General features: G+C 43.6%; 1 protein-coding gene across 6 annotated transcripts in view; it reads right to left on the bottom strand.

Annotated features, from left to right (window-relative positions):
* The window catches only part of LOC139262882 (H(+)/Cl(-) exchange transporter 3), a 206,733-nt gene that overhangs the window by 128,818 nt on the left and 51,831 nt on the right, over nucleotides 1-26,084 (bottom strand). The window contains exon 1 of one of the 6 annotated variants that reach the window (XM_070878154.1): nucleotides 19,154-19,232. The exons of the other annotated variants lie outside the window; for them this stretch is intronic. The gene's annotated coding sequence lies outside the window, so the exon portion shown is untranslated. Of the gene's footprint in view, nucleotides 1-19,153; nucleotides 19,233-26,084 lie in introns of those variants that run through there. 6 annotated transcript variants of the gene reach the window in all.

The raw sequence follows: 26,084 nt of genomic DNA, 5'->3' as shown, positions 1-26,084 counted from the left end.
CCCCTGCTCTTTCCCTACAGCTCTGCAATTTTACCACCTTCAAGTATTTATCCAATTCCCTTTGGAAAGTTACTACTGAATCTGCTTCCATCACCTTTTCCAGTAGGGTATTTCAGATCATATCGATTCGCTGTGTAAAAAGAAATAGTCATCTCCCCTCTGGTTCTTTTGCTCTTCTTTTGTTGATTAAGCAAATTTAATCTGGTAGGATAATAGGTCAAAGTAACAACTTGAGGGAAAGGTAGAAAATTGGTGAGGTTAAAAAAAATTAAAGCTTAAATGAATTCTTAAAAAAAAGAGTACATTGTTTTAACAAGAAGGCTTGAAATTGCCTGGGAAAGCCCTGGGAGCAGGCTTGTGGGCTGGCACACATGAATACCACACAAAATAAGACCCTTTTAAAAAAAAATTACACAGTATACCGGTGCTCCTAATTAATTTCACGGCAGGTAAAATCAGGGACCACCATGCACATCAAGATTTACAACGGTTGGACTGACTTAAGTTATGAACTCAGCAATTCTTTGTTGGAAAAGGTTTTGATCAGAATTTAGAAACATTTTCTATCCCGCATGTTAGAAAAAGAAAACATTCAAGCAATTCATTTTACTCTTAATGTAGTGTATGCTTCTGTTGTACACTGTAAACGCCATTCAGGAGCTCTGAAGATTAAATGAGACAACATCTTATGCCGGCTTTCATGCACCTCACAACACGTATATGTTATTAAGGTAGACAAGTAAAAATAAATAGCTCTATTTATAAGGCAGATCTTTCCATGCAAGTAGTTCTGCTGTATGGAAAAAAAATCTTCAATCCCAATTTACTACAATTGAGTTAGAAATAATTTGCATGAAGTCAGCACTGGTAGTTTCAATTATCTTCACAAATGCGTTTTTTGAAAGATCTATTACTGGACTCATAATTGAGTGATGAAAGCCATTAGCTCCCTCTGGCCTTTGAGCTGAAACAATTCTACTTGATGTGATGCCGTGCTGCTGTATAAAATGGTGCCACACTAGAAATAAATATAGATTATTCTGTAATTTATGGTTGCTGGAAATAAAAGGTTTAAGCTCTTTATTCTCAGCTCTTCTGGTGACCTCATCAATAAAAGCAGTGGCCAGAGAAGCACCAAGTGATACTAGCAGACGGTTCTAAGTTCCACTGGCGAGACTTCACTAATTTCCTAACCCAGGTTACATCGAGTGGGAAGATGCTGGGGAAGGAAGGTGCGAGGTAGATGGAAAAGTACATAGAATCATCCTCCCTAAACAACAGCATTTAAGCACTGAAGAAACAAGGAAGTTACGTTCACATTTCACCTTCCTGCATACTCAAGATGTCACGTTTTGTCATCAAATTTGACAACCAATTCACACAGAGTTAAAGATTAATAAAAAGATATTTCGGTGTTGGTTCAGGGGAAATGCTGGCTCGAACATTGAAAGACATCTCTGTTATTTTTCAAAGAGTGCCAGCGGATCATTTTTTTTTTCTTTATTCACATTCATGGGATGTGGGTGTCGCTGGCAAGGATTTATTGCCCATCCCCAATTTCCCTCAACAGAGGGTAGGTAGTTAAGGGTCAACCACATTGTTGTTGGAGTCACGTATAGGTCAGACCAGGTAAGGATGGCAGATGTCCTTCCCTGTGAACCAGTTGGGTTTTTCCCGACAACCCGGTAGTTTCATGGTCTGACACTAGCCAGATTATTAGTCCAGGCCTCTGAAACACGAGTCCAGTAACTTAACCACTATGCTACCATTCTACGTCCACTAAATCAGTGGACAGCAGAGGATCTAATTCGGGATGTTTGAACCCAGACTCTAGAAAGCCTTAGTATAAGGCACAAGATTGCCCTCAATTTGGCCCAAAAGTGGCAATAGCATTCTGATGAAGACAGTTTTGCGGGAATGGGTGGTGAGGGGTACAGGATGGGGGGGGTGGCGGGGAGAAGGAAGAGTTAGTGGTGATCTTAAGTCATGTTTGCCTTGAATTATCTTTGCTGATATTGATGTCATACCAACACTTAACATGTTGATATGACATACCTTTGTCCACTCTTCTCGTCCCGATGTTAACCGGTTCACACAATGCACTATGTATCAAGTCTTCGTCTGCTAACATCGGTAACAGAAATTTCTAGGCTGTTGTTGGGCCAGATTAGAGCGAGCATTCATCTACATAGCCATGCAAGATCCCGAGCCCCGGAATTCTCCTGCACCTCCAAGACCATTTTCTGCAACAAACCCAGTCAGGTTCTGAGACACTCGGAATCTAGATTCTGCAGCAGGTCTTACATTTAGATGACATGTTCAAGAGTTCAAAAGCGAAGAGTGACGTCATCAAGGTCCAGGTTGGTGATTGGAGCATGAGCAGACACAGCAGGAGCGGCGAGGTCGGGGCGCAGGAGCGGCGAGAGACTGTGGCGAGATGTGATCAGAGCCCAGGGGAGGCGTGAGTTCGGGGCCCAGGGGCAGCACGGGCCAGCCCACACTGCGATGTGTGCGCGCACTTAGGTCAGTGCAGCGGAGCACGTCTCCAGTCATCTTGGATAACCCTTGCTACTGGATAAAGGCCTAGCTCTGTCAAGTTCATGTGGAGGCTGTTGTGCAGCAGTCACCACACATTAAAAAAATCCACACACAGGCATCTTCCACACTTCAGGATGCAGTTCAAGACCTGGAATATCATTGAAACACCTGTGAACTCATTCTTTTTTGGTGTGGAAGCAAGTCATCCTCGTTTCGAGGGACTGCTGATAATGATGATGATGGACAGCAGCTCAGTTTAATGTATCACCTGAAAGGTAGCACTTCTAACAATGTAGCACTCCCTCAGTGTTATACTTAAGTGTCAATCTAGGTTAGGTGCCAAGTGCTGGAATGGGGCTTGAACCCACAACCTTCTGACTCAAGAGCGAGAGTCCCATCACTCAGCCAAGCTGGCGCTTAATTCAAATCTGGGAGCAGACCACCTGCTCTCACTGCATAAAATGAATGGCGGAGCAGGCTCAACGGGCCAAATGGCCTAATCCTGCTCCTATTTCTTAAAACTGTTCATTACTTGATGAAGAAGACACAGATTTAAGGTAATTGGCAAAAGAACCAGAGGCTATGTGAGGGGCAAAACAATTTACACAGCGAGTGATTATGATCCGGAATGCGCTGCCTGAAAGAGTGGTGGAAGCAGATTCAATAGTAACCTTCAAAAGTGAACTGTATAACTACTTGAAGGGGGGAAATTTGAAGGGCTCTGGGGAACGAGCAGGGGAGTGGGACGAATTGGATAGCTCTTCTAAAGAGCCAGCACAGGCACAATAGCCTGAATGGTTTTCTGTGCTGTAACAGTGTGATGATTCTAGAATATCAGACTGGAGCCATGTTGTGGTCAGTGCTTGGACCTTTGCCCTTTCTAATCTACATCAACGACTTGGATATTCCTTCATCGTTGCTGGATCAAAATCCTGTAACACCCTACGTACAGCACTGCAACGGTTCAAGGAGGCGTCCCACCATCACCTTCTCAAGGGCAACTAGGGATGAGCAATAAATGCTGACTTTGGCAGCGATGATCATATTCTGGGAATGAATTAAAAAAGACCCCTCATTGAAAATGAAAGAGAGAGGATAGTAGAGGATACGGAACGAGATGAAACTGAACAGAAAAATCAAATTTAACTGAAGAATTGCACACAAGTTGAAAAATACAAGCACAAGTATACAATTAATGTAGCTGAACTAGCAGAAAGAGACTTAGAAGTTGGGAGTGATCGACTTGGTAATTTCAATGTCTAGACAGTGAGGTGAAGACGTTAAAAAGCACAATGCAGTGATTGTATAACAAGAACAGTAGAGTACAAGTCTCCAGAGGAGATGTTAAGACTTTACAATGCACTGCCAGATCACACTCGGACTACTGCATTTGATTCTGATCAATACCACATCAAATGAAAAAACACATGTATATACGTATTTTGGAAAGGATGAAAAGTAGAGAAATAGCAAGTGTGAAGAGTTTGAGCTATGAGGAAAGATTTATTAAAGGTAGAAAAATATGAAATGGTATGGTTGAGACACTCCCGTATTATTACTTCAAATCAAATCATGAGAACATTACATTTATATTGGTGAAAAGTAAATTACATTTTTTTGAAGTATTTAATCACCAAGTAATAAATGTCAAATAGTACAAAAGCAAAGCACTGTGGATGCTGGAAATCTGAAATAAAAACAGAAAATGCTGGAAACACTCAGCAGGTCAGACAGCATCTGTGGAGAGAGAAAAACAGAGTTAACAGTTTAGGTCGATGGCCTGCTGAGGTTACGACAAAAGGTCATCGACCTGAAACGTTAATTCGGTTTCTCTCTTCACAGATGCTGCCTGACCCGCTGAGTATTTCCACCATTTTCTGTTTTTATTATTAACGCCGAGTAGCAACAGATAGTCGTCAAAGCAAAAACATTACATATCTTTATAAAACACTGGTTAGGCCTCAGCTGGAATATTGTGTTCAATACTGGCACCACACTTTAGGAAGGATGTCAAGGGCTTTCCCACATGACAAAAGTGACTACACTCCAAAAGTACTTCATTGGCTGTAAAGCGCTTTGAGACATCCAGTGGTCGTGAAAGGGGCAATATAAATGCAAGTCTTTCTTGTCTTGGAGAGCAGATTTACTAGAATAGTACCTGAAATGAGGACTTTTCCGTTACATGGAGATAGAAATGAATAAATACTTGAAGGAGCGAAAATTGCAGGGCTGTGCGAAAAGAGCTGGGGTGTGGGACCAATTGGATAGCTCTTTCAAAGAGCTGACGCAGGCATGATGTGCTGAATGGCCTCCTTCTGTGCTGTTAAAGGCAAGCCTGAAGACTCTGTGCCTCAATGCAAGGAGTATTCGTAATAACATAGAAACATAGAAAATAGATGCAGGAGTAAGCCATTCGGCCCTTCGAGCCTGCAAACCGCCATTCAATGAGTTCATGGCTGAACATGCAACTTCAGTACCCCATTCCTGCTTTTTCACCATACCCCTTGATCCCCCTAGTAGTAAGGGCTACATAACTCCTTTTTGAGGGTGGACGAATTAACTGCACAGATAGCTGTTAACAGATATGATGTAATTGGCATCATGGAGACATGGCTTCAGGGTGACCAAGGCTGGGAACTCAACATCCAGGGGTATGCAACATTCAGGAAGGATAGATGAAAGGAAAAGGAGGCGGGATGGCATAGCTGGTTAAGGAGGAAATTAATGCAATAGTAAGGAAGGACATTAAGCTTGGATGATGTGGAATCGGTATGGATGAAGCCACGGAATACCAAAGGGCAGAAAACGCGAATGGGAGTTGTGTACACACCACCAAACAGTAGTAGTGATGTTGGGAACAGCATCAAACAAGAAATTAGGGATGCAATAAAGGTACAGCAGTTATCATGGGCGACTTTAATCGACATATAGATTGGGCTAACCAAACTGCTAGCAAAGCGGTGGTGGAGGATTTTCTGGAGTGCCAAGTTCATGGCACCGTGGCTGGCTCTGTTGCACAGGAGGGCAGGAAAAAGAGTGGGAGAGCGATAGTGATAGGGGATTCAATTGTAAGGGGAATAGATAGGCGTTTCTGCAGCCGCAACCGAGACTCCAGGATGGTATGTTGCCTCCCTGGTGCAAGGGTCAAGGATGTCTCGGAGCGGGTGCAGGACATTCTAAAAAGGGAGGGAGATCAGCCAGTTGTCGTGGTGCACATTGGTACCAATGACATAGGTTAAAAAAAGGGATGAGGTCCTACGAAACGAATTTAAGGAGCGAGGAGCTAAATTAAAAAGTAGGACCTCAAAAGTAGTAATCTCGGGATTGCTACCAGTGCCACGTGATGGTCAGAGTAGGAATCGCAGGATAGCGCAGATGAATACGTGGCTTGAACAGTGGTGCAGCAGGGAGGGATTCAAATTCCTGGGGCATTGGAACCGGTTCTGGGGGAGGTGGGACCAGTACAAACCGGACGGTCTGCACCTGGGCAGGACCGGAACCAATGTCCTAGGGGGAGTGTTTGTTAGTGCTGTTGGGGAGGATTTAAACTAATATGGCAGGGGGATGGGAACCAATGCAGGGAGACAGAGGGAACAAAAAGGAGGCAAAAGCAAAAGACAGAAAGGAGATGAGGAAAAGTGGAGGGCAGAGAAACCCAAGGCAAAGAACAAAAAGGGCCATTATACAGCAAAATTCTAAAAGGACAAAGGGTGTTAAAAAAACAAGCCTGAAGGCTTTGTGTCTTAATGCAAGGAGTATCCGCAATAAGGTGGATGAATTAACTGTGCAAATAGATGTTAACAAATATGATGTGATTGGGATTACGGAGACGTGGCTCCAGGATGATCAGGGCTGGGAACTCAACATCCAGGGGTATTCAACATTCAGGAAAGATAGAATAAAAGGAAAAGGAGGTGGGGTAGCATTGCTGGTTAAGGAGGAAATTAAGGCAATAGTTCGGAAGGACATTAGCTTGGATGATGTGGAATCTATATGGGTAGAGCTGCAGAATACCAAAGGGCAAAAAACGTTAGTGGGAGTTGTGTACAGACCTCCAAACAGTAGTAGTGATGTTGGGGAGGGCATCAAACATGAAATTAGGGGTGTGTGCAATAAAGGTGCAGCAGTTATAATGGGTGACTTTAATATGCAGATAGATTGGGTTAACCAAACTGGAAGCAATACGGTGGAGGAGGATTTCCTGGAGTGCATAAGGAATGGTTTTTTGGACCAATATGTCGAGGAACCAACTAGGGGGGAGGCCATCTTAGACTGGGTGTTGTGTAATGAGAGAGGATTAATTAACAATCTCGTTGTGCGAGGCCCCTTGGGGAAGAGTGACCATAATATGGTGGAATTCTACATGAGGATAGAGAATGAAACAGTTAATTCAGAGACCATGGTCCAGAACTTAAAGAAGGGTAACTTTGAAGGTATGAAGCGTGAATTGGCTAGGATAGATTGGCGAATGATACTGAAGGGGTTGACTGTGGATGGGCAATGGCAGACATTTAGAGACCGCATGGAGGAACTACAACAATTGTACATTCCTGTCTGGCGTAAAAATAAAAAAGGGAAGGTGGCTCAACCGTGGCTATCAAGGGAAATCAGGAATAGTATTAAAGCCAAGGAAGTGGCATCCAAATTGGCCAGAAATAGCAGCGAACCCGGGGACTGGAAGAAATTTAGAAATCAGCAGAGGAGGACAAAGGGTTTGATTAGGGCAGGGAAAATGGAGTACGAGAAGAAGCTTGCAGGGAACATTAAGACGGATTGCAAAAGTTTCTATAGATATGTAAAGAGAAAAAGGTTAGTAAAGACAAACGTAGGTCCCCTGCAGTCAGAATCAGGGGAAGTCATAACGGGGAACAAAGAAATGGCAGACCAATTGAACAAGTACTTTGGTTCGGTATTCACTGAGGAGGACACAAACAACCTTCCGGATATAAAAGGGGTCAGAGGGTCTAGTAAGGAGGAGGAACTGAGGGAAATCCTTATTAGTCGGGAAATTGTGTTGGGGAAATTGATGGGATTGAAGGCCGATAAATCCCCAGGGCCTGATGGACTGCATCCCAGAGTACTTAAGGAGGTGGTCTTGGAAATAGTGGATGCATTGACAGTCATTTTCCAACATTCCATTGACTCTGGATCAGTTCCTATGGAGTGGAGGGTAGCCAATGTAACCCCACTTTTTAAAAAAGGAGGGAGAGAGATAACAGGGAATTATAGACCGGTCAGCCTGACATCGGTAGTGGGTAAAATGATGGAATCAATTATTAAGAATGTCATAGCAGTGCATTTGGAAAGAGTTGATAAGATAGGTCCAAGTCAGCATGGATTTGTGAAAGGGAAATCATGCTTGACAAATCTTCTGCAATTTTTTGAGGATGTTTCCAGTAGAGTAAACGAGGGAGAACCAGTTGATGTGGTATATTTGGACTTTCAGAAGGCTTTCGACAAGGTCCCACACAAGAGATTAATGTGCAAAGTTAAAGCACATGGGATTGTGCTGACATGGATTGAGAACTGGTTGTCAGACAGGAAGCAAAGAGTAGGAGTAAATGGGGACTTTTCAGAATGGCAGGCAGTGACTAGTGGGGTACCGCAAGGTTCTGTGCTGGGGCCCCAGCTGTTTACACTGTTACATTAATGATTTAGACGAGGGGATTAAATGTAGTATCTCCAAATTTGCGGATGACACTAAGTTGGGTGGCAGTGTGAGCTGCGAGGAGGATGCTATGAGGCTGCAGAGCGACTTGGATAGGTTAGGTGAGTGGGCAAATGCATGGCAGATGAAGTATAATGTGGATAAATTTGAGGTTATCCACTTTGATGGTAAAAACAGAGAGACAGACTATTATCTGAATGGTGACAGATTAGGAAAAGGGGAGGTGCAAAGAGACCTGGGTGTCATGGTACATCAGTCATTGAAGGTTGGCATGCAGGTACAGCAGGCGGTTAAGAAAGCAAATGGCATGTTGGCCTTCATAGCGAGGGGATTTAAGTACAGGGGTAGGGAGGTGTTACTACAGTTGTACAGGGCCTTGGTGAGGCCACACCTGGAGTATTGTGTACAGTTTTGGTCTCCTAACTTGAGGAAGGACATTCTTGCTATTGAGGGAGTGCAGCAAAGGTTCACCAGACTGATTCCCGGGATGGCGGGACTGACCTATCAAGAAAGACTGGATCAACTGGGCTTGTATTCACTGGAGTTCAGAAGAATGAGAGGGGACCTCATAGAAACGTTTAAAATTCTGACGGGGTTAGACAGGTTAGATGCAGGAAGAATGTTCCCAATGTTGGGGAAGTCCAGAACCAGGGGACACAGTCTAAGAATAAGGGGGAAGCCATTTAGGACCGAGATGAGGGGGAATTTCTTCACCCAGAGAGTGGTGAACCTGTGGAATTCTCTACCACAGAAAGTTGTTGAGGCCAATTCACTAAATATATTCAAAAAGGAGTTAGATGAAGTCCTTACTACTAGGGGGATCAAGGGGTATGGTGAGAAAGCAGGAATGGGGTACTGAAGTTGCATGTTCAGCCATGAACTCATTGAATGGCGGTGCAGGCTAGAAGGGCCGAATGGCCTACTCCTGCACCTATTTTCTATGTTTCTATGTATTCAGGATGGTTTTCGAGACCAATATGTCGAGGAACCAACTAGAGGGCTGGCCATCCTACACTGGGTGATGTGTAATGAGAAAGGACTAATTAGCAATCTTGTTGTGCAAGGCACCTTGGGGAAGAGTGACCATAATATGGTAGAATTCTTTATTAAGATGGAGAGTGACACAGTTGATTCAGAGATGAGGGTCCTGAAATTAAGGAAAGGTAGCTTCGATGGTATGAGACGTGAATTGGCTAGAATTGACAAGAGAATGATACTGAAAGGGATGACGGTGAATAGGCAATGGCAAACATTTAAAGATCACATGGATGAACTTCAGCAATTGCATATCCCTTTCTGGAGTAAAAATAAAATGGGGAAGGTGGCCCAACCGTGGCTAACAAGGAAAATTAAGGATAGTGTTAAATCCAAGGAAGACGCATATAAATTGGCCAGAAAAAGCAACAAACCTGAGGACTGAGAGAATTTTATAATACAGCAGAGGAGGACAAAGGGTTTAATTAGGAGGGGGAAAATAGAGTATGAGAGGAAGATTGCTGGCAACATAAAAACTGACTGCAAAGGCTTCTATAGATATGTGAAGAGAAAAAGATTAGTGAAAACAAATATAGGTCCTTTGCAATCAGATTCAGGTGGACGAGTTGATCAAATACTTTGGTTCTGTCTTCACAAAGGAAGACACAAATAACCTTCCAGAAATACTAGGGGACCGATGGTCCGTGAGAAGGAGGAACTAAAGGAAATCCTTATTCGGCGGGAAATTGTGTTCGGGAAATTGATGGGATTGAAGGCCAATAAATCCCTGGGGCCTGATAGTGTGCATCTCAGGAAGTGGCCCTAGAAATAGTGGATGCATTGGTGAACATTTTCCAACAGTCTATCAACTCTGGATCAGTTCCTATGGACTGGAGGGTAGCTAATGCAACACCACTTTTTAAGAAAGGAGGGAGAGAGAAAACGGGTAATTATAGACCGGTTAGCCTGACATCATTAGTGGGGAAAATGTTGGAACCAATTATTAAAGATGAAATAGCAGTGCATTTTGAAAGCAGTGACAGGATCGGTCCAAATCAGCATGGATTTCTGAAAGGGAAATCAGGCTTGATAAATCTTCTGGAATTTTTTTGAGGATGTAACTAGTAGAGTGGACAAGGGAGAACCAGTGGATCTGGTGTATTTGGACTTTCAAAAGGCTTTTGACAAGGTCTAACACAAGAGATTAGTGTGTAAAATTAAGGCACATGGTATTGGGGTTAATGTACTGACGTGGATAGAGAACTGGTTGGCAGACAGGAAACAGAGTGTCGGGATAAACGGGTCCTTTTCAGAATGGCAGGCAGTGACTCATGGGGTGCCGCAGGGCTCAGTGCTGGGACTCCAGCTATTTACAATATACATTAATGATTTGGATGAAGGAATTGAGTGTAATATCTCCAAGTTTGCAGACGACACTAAGCTGGATGGTGGTGTGAGCTGTGAGGAGGACGCTAAGAGGCTGCAGGGTGACTTGGACAGGTTAGGTGAGTGGGCAAACGCAAGGCAGATGCAGTATAATGTGGATAAATGTAAGGTTATGCACTTTGGTGGCAAAAACACGAAGACAGATTATCTGAATGACGGCAGATTAGGAAAAGGGGAGGTGCAACGAGACCTATGTGTCATGGTACATCAGTCATTGAAAGTTGGCATGCAGGTACAGCAGGCTGTGAAGGCGGCAAATGGCATGTTGGCCTTCATAGCTAGGGGATTTGAGTATAGGAGCAGGGAGGTCTTACTGCAGTTGTAGAGGGCCTTAGTGAGGCCTCACCTGGAATATTGTGTTCAGTTTTGGTCTCCTAATCTGAGGAAGACATTCTTGCTATTGAGTGGGTGCAGTGAAGGTTCACCAGACAGATTCCTGGGATGGCAGGACATATGAGGAGAGACTGGATCAACTGGGCCTGTATTCACTGGAGTTTAGAAGGATGAGAGGGGATCTCATAGAAATGTATAAAATTCTGAAGGGACTGGACAGGTTAGATGCAGGAATAATGTTCCCGATGTTGGGGAAGTCCAGAACCAGGGGACAAATTCTAAGGATAAAGGGTAAGCCATTTAGGACTGAGATGAGGAGAAACTTCTTCAATCAAGAGTTGTTAACCTGTGGAATTCCCTACCGCAGAGTGTTGTTGATGCCAGTTCGTTGGATCTATTCAAGAGGGAGTTAGATATGGCCCTTACTGCTCAAGGAATCAAGGGGTATGGAGAGAAAGCAGGAAAGGAATACTGAGGTGAATGATCAGCCATGATCTTATTTAATGGTGGTGCAGGCGCGAAGGGCCGAATGACCTACTCCTGCACCTATTTTCTATGTTTTTATGTTTCTATGCAAAATTCTTCAAAATGCCGCTGTCTACTATAATGTCAATATACTGGATTGAGGAGCTTCAGTGGGCTGGTTAGCTGTTTTTAAAAAAGTGTGTACAGGCCGTATAACCACAGGGACGTATAGGTGATATTTTCAGCTTTTAGCAAAACACTTTCACTTCTATGCAATAAGGAAATTTTGGTCTGCTCTGCCATTCAATACGATCATGGCTGATCTGATCCTGGCCTCAACTCCACTTTCCTGCCTGTTCCCCTTAACCCTTGACTCTCCTTTTGTTCTCTTAGGCTTATTTAGGTGCCCAAGGAAGTCAAGTCAGAATTTCCTGTAGTTTTTCTTGAAATTGGTCATTGTCTTTTTGCTCATCTGTTTTTTTTTCTCCGACCTCAAGAGTTAAAATTTGGGGCTGTGATGCACAAGGTGGAACTGTCTAAAATAGGCAGAGTACAAAAGCAAGGAAGTTATGCGAAACACGTTGTTTTGATCTGGAAAGCACTGCCTGAAAGGTTGGTGGAAACAGATTCAATCGCAACTTTCAAGAGGGAATTGGATAAATACCTGAAAGGGAAAAATTTGCAGGGCTATGTGGAATGAGCAGGGAAATGGGGCTAATTGGATAGGCACAATGGGCTGAATGGCCTCCTTTTATGCTGTATCATTCTATGATTGGCCCGATCGTCTTTTCTCCTAATTTCCTTGCCATACTGCATAACAAGCAAGCTATCTATATTTAAAGAAAATCTTACAGTTGCATGTACTTCCCTTCTGCATTACTTCACAGCGAGTCCCGTAGCATAGTGGTTATGTTACTGGACTAATAATCCGGAGACACGAGTTCAAATTCCATCATGGGTAATTAAATAAACCTGGAATTTTTAAGTAAAGCATGTGAAACGACTGGATTCATCTGGTTAACTAATGTCATTTAGGGAAGGTAATCTGACATCCTTGTATGGGACCTATATGTGACTCCAGTCCCACAGCAATGTGGGAGTCAACATCCTTCGCCTGCTTCACGACGACATGCAGGCCGTGATCCATTGCAGACCCAATCCACGTCTGGACCGGGGTCAAACAGGGCTGCGTCATCGCTCCACCATCTCTTCTCAATCTTCCTCACTGTCAACAAGCTCCCCGCTGGAGTGGAACTAAACAACAAAACCAGTGGAAAGCCGTTTAACCTACGCCGCCTCCAGGCCAAGTCCAAGATCACCCCAACCTCTGTCGTTGAGCTACAGTACACGGACGATGCTTGCGTCTGCGCACATTCTGAGGCTGAATTCCAGGGTATAGACAACGTATTTATTGAGGCATATGAAAGCATGGGCCTTACGCTAAAAATCCGCAAGACAAAAGGTCCTTGCCGCACAGCACTGCCCCCCAGTCATCAAGATTCACGGCGCGGCCCTCGACAACATGGACCATTTCCCATACCTCGGGAGCCTCTTATCAACAAAAGCAGACATTGATGCGGAGATTCAACACCTGCGCCAGTGCAGCCTTCGGCCGCCTGAGAAAGAGTGTTCAAAGACCAGGCCCTCAAATCTACCACCAAGTTCATGGTCTACAGTAATACCCGCCCTCCTGTATGGCCCAGAGGCATGGACGATGTACAGAAGACATCTCAAGTCGCTGGGTTTAGATCACCAACGATGTCTCCGCAAGATCCTGCAAATCCCCTGGGAGGACAGGCGCACCAATATCGGCGTCCTCGTCCAGGCCAACGTCCCCAGCATTGGAGCACTGACCACACTCGATCAGATCCGCTGGGCAGGTCACGTAGTTCGCATGCCAGACACAAGACTTTCAAAGCACGTGCTCTATGCGGAGCTCCTTCACGGCAAACGAGCCAAAGGTGGGCAGCGGAAACGTTACAAGGACACCCTCAAAGCTTCCCTGATAAAGTGCGACATCACCACTGACACCTGGGAGTCCCTGGCCAAAGACCGCCCTAAGTGAAGAAAATGCATCCGGGAGGGCGCTGAGCAGTTTGAGTCTCAACGGCGAGAGCGTGAAGAGGTCAAGCACAGGCAGCGGAAGGAGCTTGCAGCAAACCAGACCCACCCACCCCTTCCCTCGGCGACTGTCTGTCCCACCTGTGACAGAGGCTGTGGCTCTCGTATTGGACTGTTCAGCCACCAAAGAACTCATTTCATGAGTGGAAGCAAGTCTTTCTCGATTCCGACGGACTGCCTATGATGATGATGACGACGACTCTTAACTTCCCTCTGAAATGGTAGCTCAACACCACCTTCTCAAGGACATTAAGGGATGCGCAATAAATGCTGGCCTTAGTGTGAATGAATAAAAAAAACACTTACATTTTTAATCCATTTTTTGTCAACTGCTTCACTAATTAAATTTCCTATTCCCACATTTGATGTGAAATTTCCCAATGTAAACTTGTCATACTGTAGTTACACAAACGGGCTACTGGGTGCCTTTTGTACCTACAACTTGTATTTATATAGCATCTTTAAGAACATAAGAAATAGGAGCAGGAGTAGGCCATTTGGCCCTTTGAGCCTGCTCTGCCATTCAGTAAGATCATGGCTGATCTGATCCTGGCCTCAACTCCACTTCCCCACCTGTTCCCCATAATGTAGTAAAACATCCCAAAGCCAATGAACATCCTTAGTTTCCCATTCCAAGAACAATTCAGAGCCTGGGATTGTTATCTTGTTTTCCCTTCAAAGTTGCATCCCATTTTACTGTTTTCCTCACTGGACTTTCACAGTTTAATTTTTATTCTAGGTATTGTGATTATTTTATACAAGGGTCTCTCAGGTGCCTGTTTCATGTTTAAACTTTTAAAATTAAAATTAAATCACTTTTATCCTTCTATGCTTCTCTCTACCCAATCTTAGCTGTTTCCTCATGTTAACACTCACATATGCTACCAGATTTGTTGGACATAAATTGCCACATAAAATGTGAATGAAAGGTTATCAAATAAATGATTTTAATCTCTGAAATTGCCACTGTACTCTGGCTTCTTCTGACCCCGACTCCCAGTGCATCTGCCACACAGTCTCGTTTTATCTGCCAACCTGAACCGCGAGAGAGAGTTCTAACTTAACCCTGTTCTCATCCCCCTCCCTCGGGCAAATCTAATCCACAGCCCTGAAGTATGTCTGCTGCCACTACCACAATGCGACCATTGGCTCACTCAACAATTTCTTAACAGCCTTATGGCTTCTCAGAGACCTGAAACTCTGCTGGCCAGAGGTTGTTGGAGGAGAATGGACAGAGGCTGGAGCCAGAAGAGGGAGCGTGGATACAGGGAAGAGCTCAGGGCAGAGAATGGAGTAGAATGAAACTTGTACCAGAAGTACAAAGAAAGAGAAAGAGATATCATATCAGTCCAACTCAGATGGGCGAGGAAGATTTGAGCAAGATACTTCTACTTCTCACTCTTCTCATCTCTAATCCTACAATTTTCTTCCAGCTTCTAACCCTTTTCCACCTTCCTCCTAACACTTCCCCCCCCCCCCTCCACACAACGCTTAAACCTGTTCCCCACATTCTATAAGCCCCCGCAACCCCAACAGCTAGTCCCACCCCAACACATAGGGGCCAAGTTTCGGCCTGAGTTGCTCCTGTTTTTTTTGAGCAACTGCTTTAGAATGGAGTATCTTAGAAATTGCAATTTTCTCGGCACTTAGTTTGCTCCAGTTCTAGTCAGTTAGAACAGTTTCAGTTTGGAACAGATTTTTTTTTCCACTCCAAACTAACTTAGAATGGAGTAAGTGTAGATTTTTGTACGCTCAGAAATACCTTGCCTACACTTAGAAAATCAGGCGTAGGTTATAAATCAGGCGTAGGGAACGGGGGGGGGGGGGGGCGGTTAAACACTTTAGTTTTACAAATAAAGAGCCATCATCAATAATAAATACATCAATAAATCAATAAAAAAAAAATTTTTACATCAATAAATAAAAAAAATTCTACTCACCGACTGCTGCACCAGGAGCCCTCCAACAGCGTGCTGGGACGGGGACGGGGCCCCACCAGTGTCAGTGTCTCTCTCTCTGTGTGTGTGTGTTTCTGACAGTGAGGGGAGGAGGAAGAGGGGGGGGGGGGGAGGAAGAGAGGGAGGGAGGGGAGGAGGGAAGGAGGGAAGGAGGGGAGGAGGGGAGGGAAGGGAGGGAGAGGAGGGGAGGGGAGAGCGAGGAGGCTGAACGGGCCCGGCCGACGTGAAGAAGCCGGGCCCAAGACTTTGGGCGGGGCCCACCCCCAGCAAGATGCCGAGCGGGCAGGCCCCGTCAAAGGAAGAGGGAGCGGACCGGAGTTAAAGGTAGGTGGCCGGGGGAAGTGGGAGCTGGGGGGGGGGGGGGGGTTGAGAGAGCCAGCTGAACAGGGGAGGAAGCTGGAGCCAGAGCAGAAGCTGGACGAGGGAGGTGCAGCCTGATCTTCACCGCCCCAGTGAGCCCATTCGGCCAGGGCTAGGGGCTGCATGCTTTGGGCCCCTCCCACACAGTTTCGGCCACCTGGAGCTACTGCACATGCGCGCCCACTGTAGCGTACCTGTGCAGAGGTCCCGGCACTGATTTCAGCACAGGGACCTGGCTCCGCCCCCCACAGCTCATGCTGCGCCGCGCCAAGCTCCAAAGGACCTGCAGGGAGCCGAGCCGGAGAATCTGCAGATACTTTTTAGACGCACTTTCTGGCGCGAAAAACGAGAGTCCAGGTCGGGGCTGCGCCTAGAACTTGGACCCAAGATGTGGTCCTGACTCACTATGTGCAATACTATGGGATCAGAACTAGTAAAATAAAAACAAATATTATTCATCAATTATTAACTAAATGTATTTCTAGGATTGATAATGTATTTTAGCTACTTATCCCAATAAGTGGTGTTCACATCCTGTCATGATTAGATAACAAAATGTGTAGGAGGCTCAATTCCTTTTTTTTATAGCCCTCTGCAGTAGAGTTCAAAACAATGCAATTAGAGTAATTAATGAATGGTTTTCAAACCAGTTCAAATAGATGCGAAACATCCCAATACTAGTGAATGAATCAGAACTTCCAGTTGTTCCACTTTATCTCATTGCAGTTCCTTCAAAGTGCTGCATGTGCCCAGTAGCTGCTGTTTCATTACTGGTTAGAGAAGTAAGTGTGTCAAAAATGAAAAAGACAAGACAAATTTTAATTGAACACCTATCTCCCTCGGTTTCAAAAATTCACTGGTTTACGAGAAGGCTCTAGTTCAACACCGCCATAAGGCTTGCTTTCTATACCAAAAGAATGCGGATTTCCATGCACATTCTGTCAAATCCGATGTCTATTTAGAACACTGAATGGGACAGGTTTCCAAACTCTGCCAGGATTCAACACTGGCTAAGACCTTGCTCTGAGACACAGACCAAAGTTCGAATTCCTGGCTCCTAAATAGGCGTGCCAGCTTCACTGCGGAATGCTACACACCTCCCCACCCACTCCGTCTATCTGCAGCCAAGCCATTTCTACACTTGCATTTCTTTGTCTGCAAATGCAACCCCAAGTTCCTTGTTCTTTGCTATTTCAATTATTCAATTCCCCATGACATTCCCACTCTGACTTCTTGGTCATAAGCCCTCTACACAGTTCCAATGAAGCTCAATGCAAGCTTGGGGAACATTTCATCTTTGTACTGGGTACTTTGCAGCCCTCTGGCCTTTATCATGATTTTAACGATTTCAGACATAACTTTCTGTCCAGCAATGAGAGTTGGTGGAGGCGGCAGAGCGAGGATGAGAGTTGGGGAGGGAGGTGGAGGGGCAGATAAGCAGGTTCGTACTTGCGGTATGAAACGACCTTATCTCCCCAATCAGAACACCATGATACCAAGGTGTTCTGCATCTTTGCCATCGACCTGTATTTTTCTGCCACCTCGTTGTGTTTTGAATTTCAACACAATAATCCTGCTGTTACATGTCATGGGTTCAACTAAAAGATGTGAGATATTAAGGAGCAGCCTGGGATTCAATAGCCAGATTGCTTGGGCCTTGGAACCCCATTGGCACCAATCTGGAGACTGCTGCACTATTTAACAATTGCAATACATTTCTTCTGCGTTATCTGTCTTTGCTTTGTCACTTCCATTACTCACTCTGTGTTTCTTGTATATTTACTATTTTTACTTTTATTTTACACTCTTACTTCAATACCCAACCTTTATTTAACCTTTTACTAATATATTTTCAGTTGTGTAATTGAGAGATTGAGTGCCATGATTAGTCAACTCCATTATCGTTGTATCATGCAACTAGCAGGATGGTAGACGGTGAACGAGATTGACCTTGGTCTTTGTGGGTCCAGCAATTCCTATGTTCCTAGACATACACCTAACCGCTTTTCTCTGACACCCATTGCATATGGTTCTCTGTGCTGGATATGGTTGTGATATGCAAATGTAAACCAGTTTGGGAAAAAAAAATCGAAGCCTAATTCTTAGCCAAACAGGACACAATATATTATAATATTGATTTTGTCAGGTCACTGGAGGCAAACTATTACAGTAAAATGGCGCCAACATTCATAATCCCACAGTGACCCAAGTACCGGGATGAGATAGCCAGATCAATGGGGCATGGAGCTTGAGCATTGCTGAAAATATTGTCATTAGTGGTCCATGAACAAATCAGTTAAATGGAACACAGATCTGCAATTAATTAGAAATTAATATTGTCCAATACCTTCAAGGATATTTTACATTACAGACTATTGTTATACTTTCCAGCACATTCTGGAACTAAATAACTAAGTGCCATTTCTCTAAAACAACCATTAATATTCATAATGAACACAAGTGTTATTTCTGGACAAATTTTATTGCATAAATCTGCTTCCCCATGAACTCTCCTATACCATAGTCTTTAATCAGCAAATGAGCATGACTCAAAGTCCACTTTTCCATCACCATTATTAAAATGGACAGCTAAATCATTAGCGTGCTTTAGTCCGGTCTTCAGTAAGGCTATTAATTAACTCCACGGTACGTATACCTCAAAGTGAGGAACACAACATTAAAATTCTTTGTTTTTATAGTTCCATCCATGAACTGAAATATACTGTGTAAAGAGTTTAATCTGAACAATTACGAATTAAAACAATTAAAAGGTGGCACATTTCAGATCGCGTGTGGTGCTATATTAAACACCCCGGCCTAGTAGGGGAGGTTTCTACTTCAGCAGGTTTGCACCTTGTGTTGATACAGACACAGCAGAATATTAAACACTCCCGCAACCTGCACACATTTTTCACAAAGTAACCATGTAATGTGAATCAAAATTGTAAAAGCAATAAATACACCCAGCTACTCCAAAATAAAAAACAGCAAGCATTAGGATATTGAAGACTACAGCTGATGTTACAGTAGGGCACGACTCTACTGCAGCACAAACAGTGGAAAAAGCAGGTAGGTGGAGAAACAAGGGTGTAATTATGTTCTTTTGTGATGAAAAAGAAGCTTAAAAGTCAAGGTTTAACCACTGGTTATTCAGATACTGAATCTGTTGACACAGAAACAAACCTTTCAACAGTTTTGATACCTCTACTATCACCAAGAGGTTATGCTTTACTTGCAACACCCGATTACAAACTGACAGATCAAATTTATAAAAAAGAATGATACAGACCTCCCCACAATGCGCTGCGGATAGGTTAGATTGTTTGGGTATAACTGTGCTCCCGGCCAGCCGAACACTAACTCACTCCGTGGTCGCAAGACACTGAGATACTGAGAAAAAGAATCAAAAATAGACCTGACAGCAGTCTAAATACCTTGTGACCAGGATAGGGGTTCTCATTTTATCACAGTGCAAGAAGCCACAGAAATATATTCATGTCATTAGGTTTTCATTATTTGCTTCAATTTCAATCCCTTATGGGTCGTCAGAAATGGCTGATTTTTGACTTTCCTGCTAAAAATTGGTAGAATTCTCCTCCCATAGAGTGCCAACAGTCAATGCTTCATCAATTCAAAAGGAACTTCTTTACTCAGAGTGGTTAGAACGTGGAACATGCTACCACCAGGAATAGTTCAGGCAAATAGTATAGATGCATTTAAGGGGAAAAAAAAGACTTGGATTTATATAGCGCCTTTCACAACCACCGGATGTCTCAAAGCACTTTACAGCCAATGAAGTGCTTTTGGAGTGATGTCACTGTTGTAATGTAGGAAACATGGCAGCCAACTTGCGCACAGCAAGTTCCCATAAACAGCATTGTGATAATGACCAGATAATCTGTTTTTTGGTTATGTTGATTGAGGGATAAATATTGGCCAGGACACCCGGGATAACTCCCCTCGAAATAACTCTTCGAAATAGTGCCATGGCATCTCATCCGAAAGACGGCACCTCCGACAGTGCAGTGCTCCCTGTGCACTGCACTGAAGTGTCAGCCTAAACTTTTTTGCTCAAGTCCCTGAAGTGGAACTTGAAGCCACAACTCCTGACTCGGAGGCGAGAGTGCTACCCACTGAGCCGCAGCTGGATAAGCACGAGAGAGAAAGGAATACAAGGATATGTTGATAGGGTTAGATCAAGTGTTTTGGGAGATGGCTCATGTGGAGCATAAACACTGGCATGGCCCAGTTGCGCCGAATAGCCTGTTTCTGTACTGTAAACTCGATGTAATGTGATGTGCTGATTAAAGGCCAACAGCATCAACATTTGAGAGAATGGGCCATCATAATATTTTTGAAATGCATGCATGATTTACCGCATCATCAAAGCCCAAACACAACAAAGTTAACTTATTAAGCTACAAATTCAAGAACATTTATTAATACATACAAATAAAGTGCATTTGCCCAAGGATACAAAAATACATAGAAAATAGGTGCAGGAGCAGGCCATTCGGCCCTTCGAGCCTGCACCGTCATTCAATATGATCATGGCTGATCATGCAACCTCAGTACCCCACCCCTGCCTTCTCTCCATACCCCTTGATCCCTTTCGCCGCAAGGGCCACATCTAACTCCCTTTTGAATATGTCCAACGAACTAGACTCAACAACTTTCTGTGACAGAGAATTCCACAGGTTCACCACTCTCTGGGTGAAAAAGTTTCTCCTCATCTCGGTCCTAAATAACTTACCACTTATCTTTAGATTGTGACCCCTGGTTCTGGACTTCCCCAACATCGGGAACATTCTACCTGCATCTAACCTGTCCAGTTCCGTTAGAATTTTATAAGTTTCTAGGAGATCCCCTTTCATTCTTCTGAATTCCAATCAGTATAAGTCTAGCCGATCCAGTCTTTCCTCATAGGTCAGTCCTGCTATCCCGGGAATCAGTCTGGTGAATCTTCGCTGCACTCCCTCAATAGCAAGCATGTCCTTCCTCAGATTAGGAGACCAAAACTGCACACAATACTCAAGGTGAGGCCTCACCAAGGCCCTGCACAACTGCAATAAGAACTCCCTGCTCCTATACTCAAATCCCCTCGCTATGAAGGCCAGCATGCCATTTGCTTTCTTTACTGCCTACTGTACCTGCATACCTACCTTCAATGACTGATGTGTCATGACACCCAGGTCTCGTTGCACCTCCCCTTTTACTAATCTGCCACCATTCAGATAATAATCTGTCTTCCTGTTTTTGCCACCAAAGTGGATAACCTCACATTTATCCACATTATACTGCATCTGCCATGCATTTGTCCATTCACCTAACCTGTCCAAGTCCCCCTGCAGTCTCTTAGCATCCTCCTTGCAGCTCGCACTGCCACCCAGCTTAGTGTCATCTGCAAACTTGGAGATATTACATTCAACTCCTTCGTCTAAATCATTAATGCATATTGTAAATAGCTAGGGTCCCAGCACTGAACCTTGCGGCACCCCACCAGTCACTGCCTGCCATTCTGAAAAATATCCGTTTATTCTCACTCTTTGCTTCCTGTCTGCCAACAAGTTCTCTATCCACGTCAATACATTGCCCCCAATACCATGTGCCTAAATTTTGCACACTAATCTCTTGTGTGGGACCTTGTTGAAAGCATTCTGAAAGTCCAAATACACCACATCCACCTGTTCTCCCCTATCCACTCCACTGGTTACAGCCTCAAAAAACTCTAGAAGATTTGTCAAGCATGATTTCCCTTTCATAAATTCATGCCGACTTGGACTGATCCTGTCACTGCTTTCCAGATGCGCTGCTATTATATCTTTAATAATTGATTCCAGAATTTTCCCCACCACCGATGTCAGGCTAACCAGTCTATAATTGCTTGTTTTCTCTCTCACTCCTTTTTTTAAAAAGTGGGGCTACATTAGCTACCCTCCAATCCATAGGAACTGATCCAGAGTCCATGGAATGTTGGAAAATAACCATCAATGCATCTACTACTTCCTTAAGTACTCTGGGATGCAGACTATCAGGCCTTCGGAATTTATCGGCCTTCAGTCCCTTCAATTTCCCCAACACCATTTCCTGACTGATAAGGATTTCCCTCAGTTCCCGCTTTTCGCTGGACCCTCGGTCCCCTACTATTTTCGGGAGGTTATTCATGTCTTTTTTAGTGAAGGCAGAACCAAAGTATTTGTTCAATTTGTCTGCCGTTTCCTTGTTCCCCATTATGAATTCACCTGAATCTGACTGCAAGGGACCTACATTAGTCTTCACTAATCTTTTTCTCTTCACATATCTATAGAAGCTTTTGCAGTCAGTTTTTATGTTCCCTGCAAGCTTCCTCTCGTACTCTATTTTGCCCTTCCTAATTAAAACCTTAGTTCTCCTCTGCTGGATTCTAAATTTCTCCCAGTCCTCAAGTTTGCTGCTTTTTCTGGCCAATTTATATGCCTCTTCCTTCGATTTAACACTTTCCCTAATTTCCCTTGTTAGCCACGGTTGAGCCACCTTCCCTTTTTTATTTTTACGCCACATAGGGATGTACAATTGTTGTAGTTCATCCATGTGATCTTTAAATGTCTGCCATTGCCTATTCACCGCCAACCCTTTAAATATCATTCTCCAGTCTATCCTTGCCAAATTCACGTCTCATACCGTCGAAGTTTCCTTTCTTTAAGTTCAGGATCCTAGTCTCTGAATTAACTGCGTCACTCTCCACCTTAATGAAGAATTCTATCATATTATGGTCATTCTTCCCCAAGGGGCCCCGCACGACCAAATTGCTAATTAATCTTCTCATTGCACAAGACCCAGTCGAGGATGGCCTGCTCTCTAGTTGGTTCCTCGACATATTGGTCTAGAAAACCATCCCTTATATACTGCAGGAAATCCTCCTCCATAGTATTGCTACCAGTTTGGTTAGCCCAATCAATATGCAGATTAAAGTCACCCATGATAACTGCTGTACCCTTATTGCACGCATCCCTAATTTCCTGTTTGATGCCATCCCCAATCTCCCTACTACTGTTTGGTGGTCTGTAAACAACTCCCACTAACATTTTCTGCCCTTTTCGCAGCTCTACCCATAGAGATTCCACATCATCCACGCTAATGTCCTTCCTTACTATTTCATTAATCTCCTCTTTAACCAGTAACACTACCCCACCTCCTTTTCCTTGCTGTCTATCCTTCCTGAATATTGAATATCCTTGTGTACAGTGACCTAAACAGGATTTCAGAAACAGAGGGTTGTGAAATACACACTACTCCCGCCAACCTTTTGTGGAAAATTAATGGCAATTGTGCTTCTAGAAAATTCTTAATAATTTATGAACAAAATTAACAGTATTGTGATTGGATGTTCACTAACAATTTGCAAATGCAATTGTACTCTATTTATTTATTTATTTTCACCTCTATCTTAGAGTGCAATTAAGGGACTAAGATGGGGATTGAGGAAAAGAAAGGGTCATGGTTAGGGATTCTAATGCATCCACATAGCAAAATCCGGTTTTACACTATGCAAGACATATACTAACACTCAAGTCCCTGACACACAGGTCTAGCTGGATGCAACTTGAAGGTAAACCTGCTGGGATTAGCCAAGGCTGGAGATCAGGATGACCGGTTGTTATTTTTAACCTGGTCGTCTTAGCAGCTGGCTTTTGCAAATTCAGCGAGTTTATCTTCACGAGGCCTGCTATCAGGAACTGGCGGTGCTGTATCGGTGTCACATCATTAAAAACAGCTTAAATCTATACATTGCGCCAGTCAGCTGTGGTTACGGGAATCGCTTCCTCTTCCACAACTGCCAAAAAGTAGCAAAACCAAAAAATATACACGCCTTGTTCCTTGAACTCTTGGCAAATAATAGGAAGAATTTTGCTCTCAAACAAAACACTTCATGGTTACTGCTAGATTTTCTTTAAAAATATGTGTCAGTTTGGCACACTCGCCTCCAAGTCAGAAGACTGTGGGAATCAAGCCCCACTTCGTGACTTCCGCACATAAATGCAGGCTAGCACTTCAGAACAGGACTGAAGGAATGCTGAATTGTCAGAACCACCCCTTTCAGATATCCATTAAACCGAGGCGCCAATGCCTGTTCAAGTGGATGCAAAAGATCCCATTGCACCATCTGAAGAGAAGCAGCGATTTCTACTCATGTCCTCGCCAACATTTATCCTTCAATCAACCTCATCAAAACAGATTAACTGCAAATTTATCTCCATGCTGTTTGAGGGACCTTGTTGTGCTCATACTGGCTACTGCATTTGCCTACGTAACTGTCATGTATCCAAACATGTTTACTGCTTGTACTATTACATATGATGTGCCACCAGAGGGCACTACTACAGGGAAACTTGTACACCAGCTGTATAGTCACTAAGGTGTGCCACCAGGGGGCACTGCAGTGGGAGACATGTAGGTTACCTGTACAAGTGTGCCAGGCCTAGTATAAAAGGCAGACCACCATGTGTGATCCTCACTCTGGAGTTACATTAAGTGGACTAAGGTCACTACAGTTCAAGTACAATACATTTCCTCGTGGAGTCATTATCACAGCATCTAAAGACATAACAGTAAAGCGACCATACTTGATTCATTGCCGGTGAAACACATTGCAACAGTGAGGATATGAAAGGTGCTTAATAAATGCAAGGTCATCCCTCTCCCTCTGTATTCAGTTGGTTTAATACACCTTCATGACTTATTTCCTTACTTTCAATCGTTATCAGACAGGCAAGAAAGAAGTTATATTTACACAACACTTTTCGCTACCCAAGAACACCCTAAAACGCTTTACAGCCAATGAAGTACTTTTTTTTTTTAAGTGTAGTCACTGTTGTAATGTAGGAAACACGCAGCCAATCTGCACATAGCAAACTCCACAAACAGCAATGAGATAATGATCACATAATCTGTTTCAGTAATGTTGGTTAAGGGATAAATATTGATTAGAACTCCGAACTCACCTGGCTCTTCAAATAATGCCATGGGACCTTTTACAGACACCAGAGAGGACAGACAGGGCTTTAGTTTAATGTCTCATCTGAAAGACGGCACCTCCGACAGTGCAGTGTCCCTTCAGTACTGCACTGATGTGTCCGCTTAGATTATGTGCTCGTCTTTGGAGTGGAACTTGAACCCACAAACTTCTGACCCAGAGGCAAGAGTGCTACCACTGGGCCAAGGCCGACATCTTAAAAGCATCTATCGACTGCAATGTTTTCTTTGTAGTCTGAGCAAGAAAGGACAGCAAGAGAGAGTGGGACCGATGTGACAGAGGAAAACGTGAAGTACAAAATCCAGCAAAATAACCTTTTACTGAGCTTTAGACATTGGTGTCTTCAAAAAGTCAATCCACATCAATGCCAAATGTGCAGTGGAATACTGCCAATAAGTCCATGTGTCCCAGTACACCATCATTTATAATCATTTGCTTCCACAAAAGTAGTCTTAAATTGGTCTGCTGTTTTGAACCTGTGGCCCCTTGTCCGGCTGTCGTGCTCCAGCTTGAAGTCGTGCTCCATATTTATATTTTCTCCTACAATTTAAAGTTTTATATAGCTTTTTGCAGTCCCCTCAGTCATCTCATTTCAAGCTAAATAGGCTCATGACTTTTCTCTGCACCACCTCCTGAACATTCCTGGATTGCTTTTAAAATGTAAGTTAATTACACTGACTTACTGTTGATTATTACAAGGAAAACAAATAAACTTCCGTGAGTATAGGCAGATAACAGCAACTTGCCTTTAAATGTAGGAAAACGTTGCAACGCGCAACACAGGAGCGTTATCAAGCAAAATTTGACACCGAGCCACATAATGAGATATGGTATGATAATGCAAATAAACTGGCGAGTAGAATCATCCATAATACTCAAAACAAGTTAGCTCGAAGCTGCTGTCCAGTGAATCAATATATTACATATACTGTTTGAACATGAAGGGCTCAAGACCAAATGCACCAATGTCCTCTGTGACCTGCCGGAGTTCACCAAACACATTCACTGGTTTATTCCATGCAAGACACACATTAGTTTTTATAATGACATTTTTTAGTCCATATAAAGTACTTTAGAGGGATCAGCAAGAGAAAATTCATCAATACACTCTTCCAATTCAAAATAATGGGAGTTAGGGGATGCACTTGAAACAGGTCTTGCCCAAGGCAAGGCAGAAATAATTGCTCCCTCATGTTTCACATGTTAA

This window comes from Pristiophorus japonicus, chromosome 1 (assembly GCF_044704955.1).
Source record: "Pristiophorus japonicus isolate sPriJap1 chromosome 1, sPriJap1.hap1, whole genome shotgun sequence".
NCBI lineage: Eukaryota > Metazoa > Chordata > Chondrichthyes > Pristiophoridae > Pristiophorus > Pristiophorus japonicus.
The sequence above is the reverse complement of the archived record's forward strand: the minus strand, read 5'-3'. Positions and strand labels throughout refer to the sequence as shown.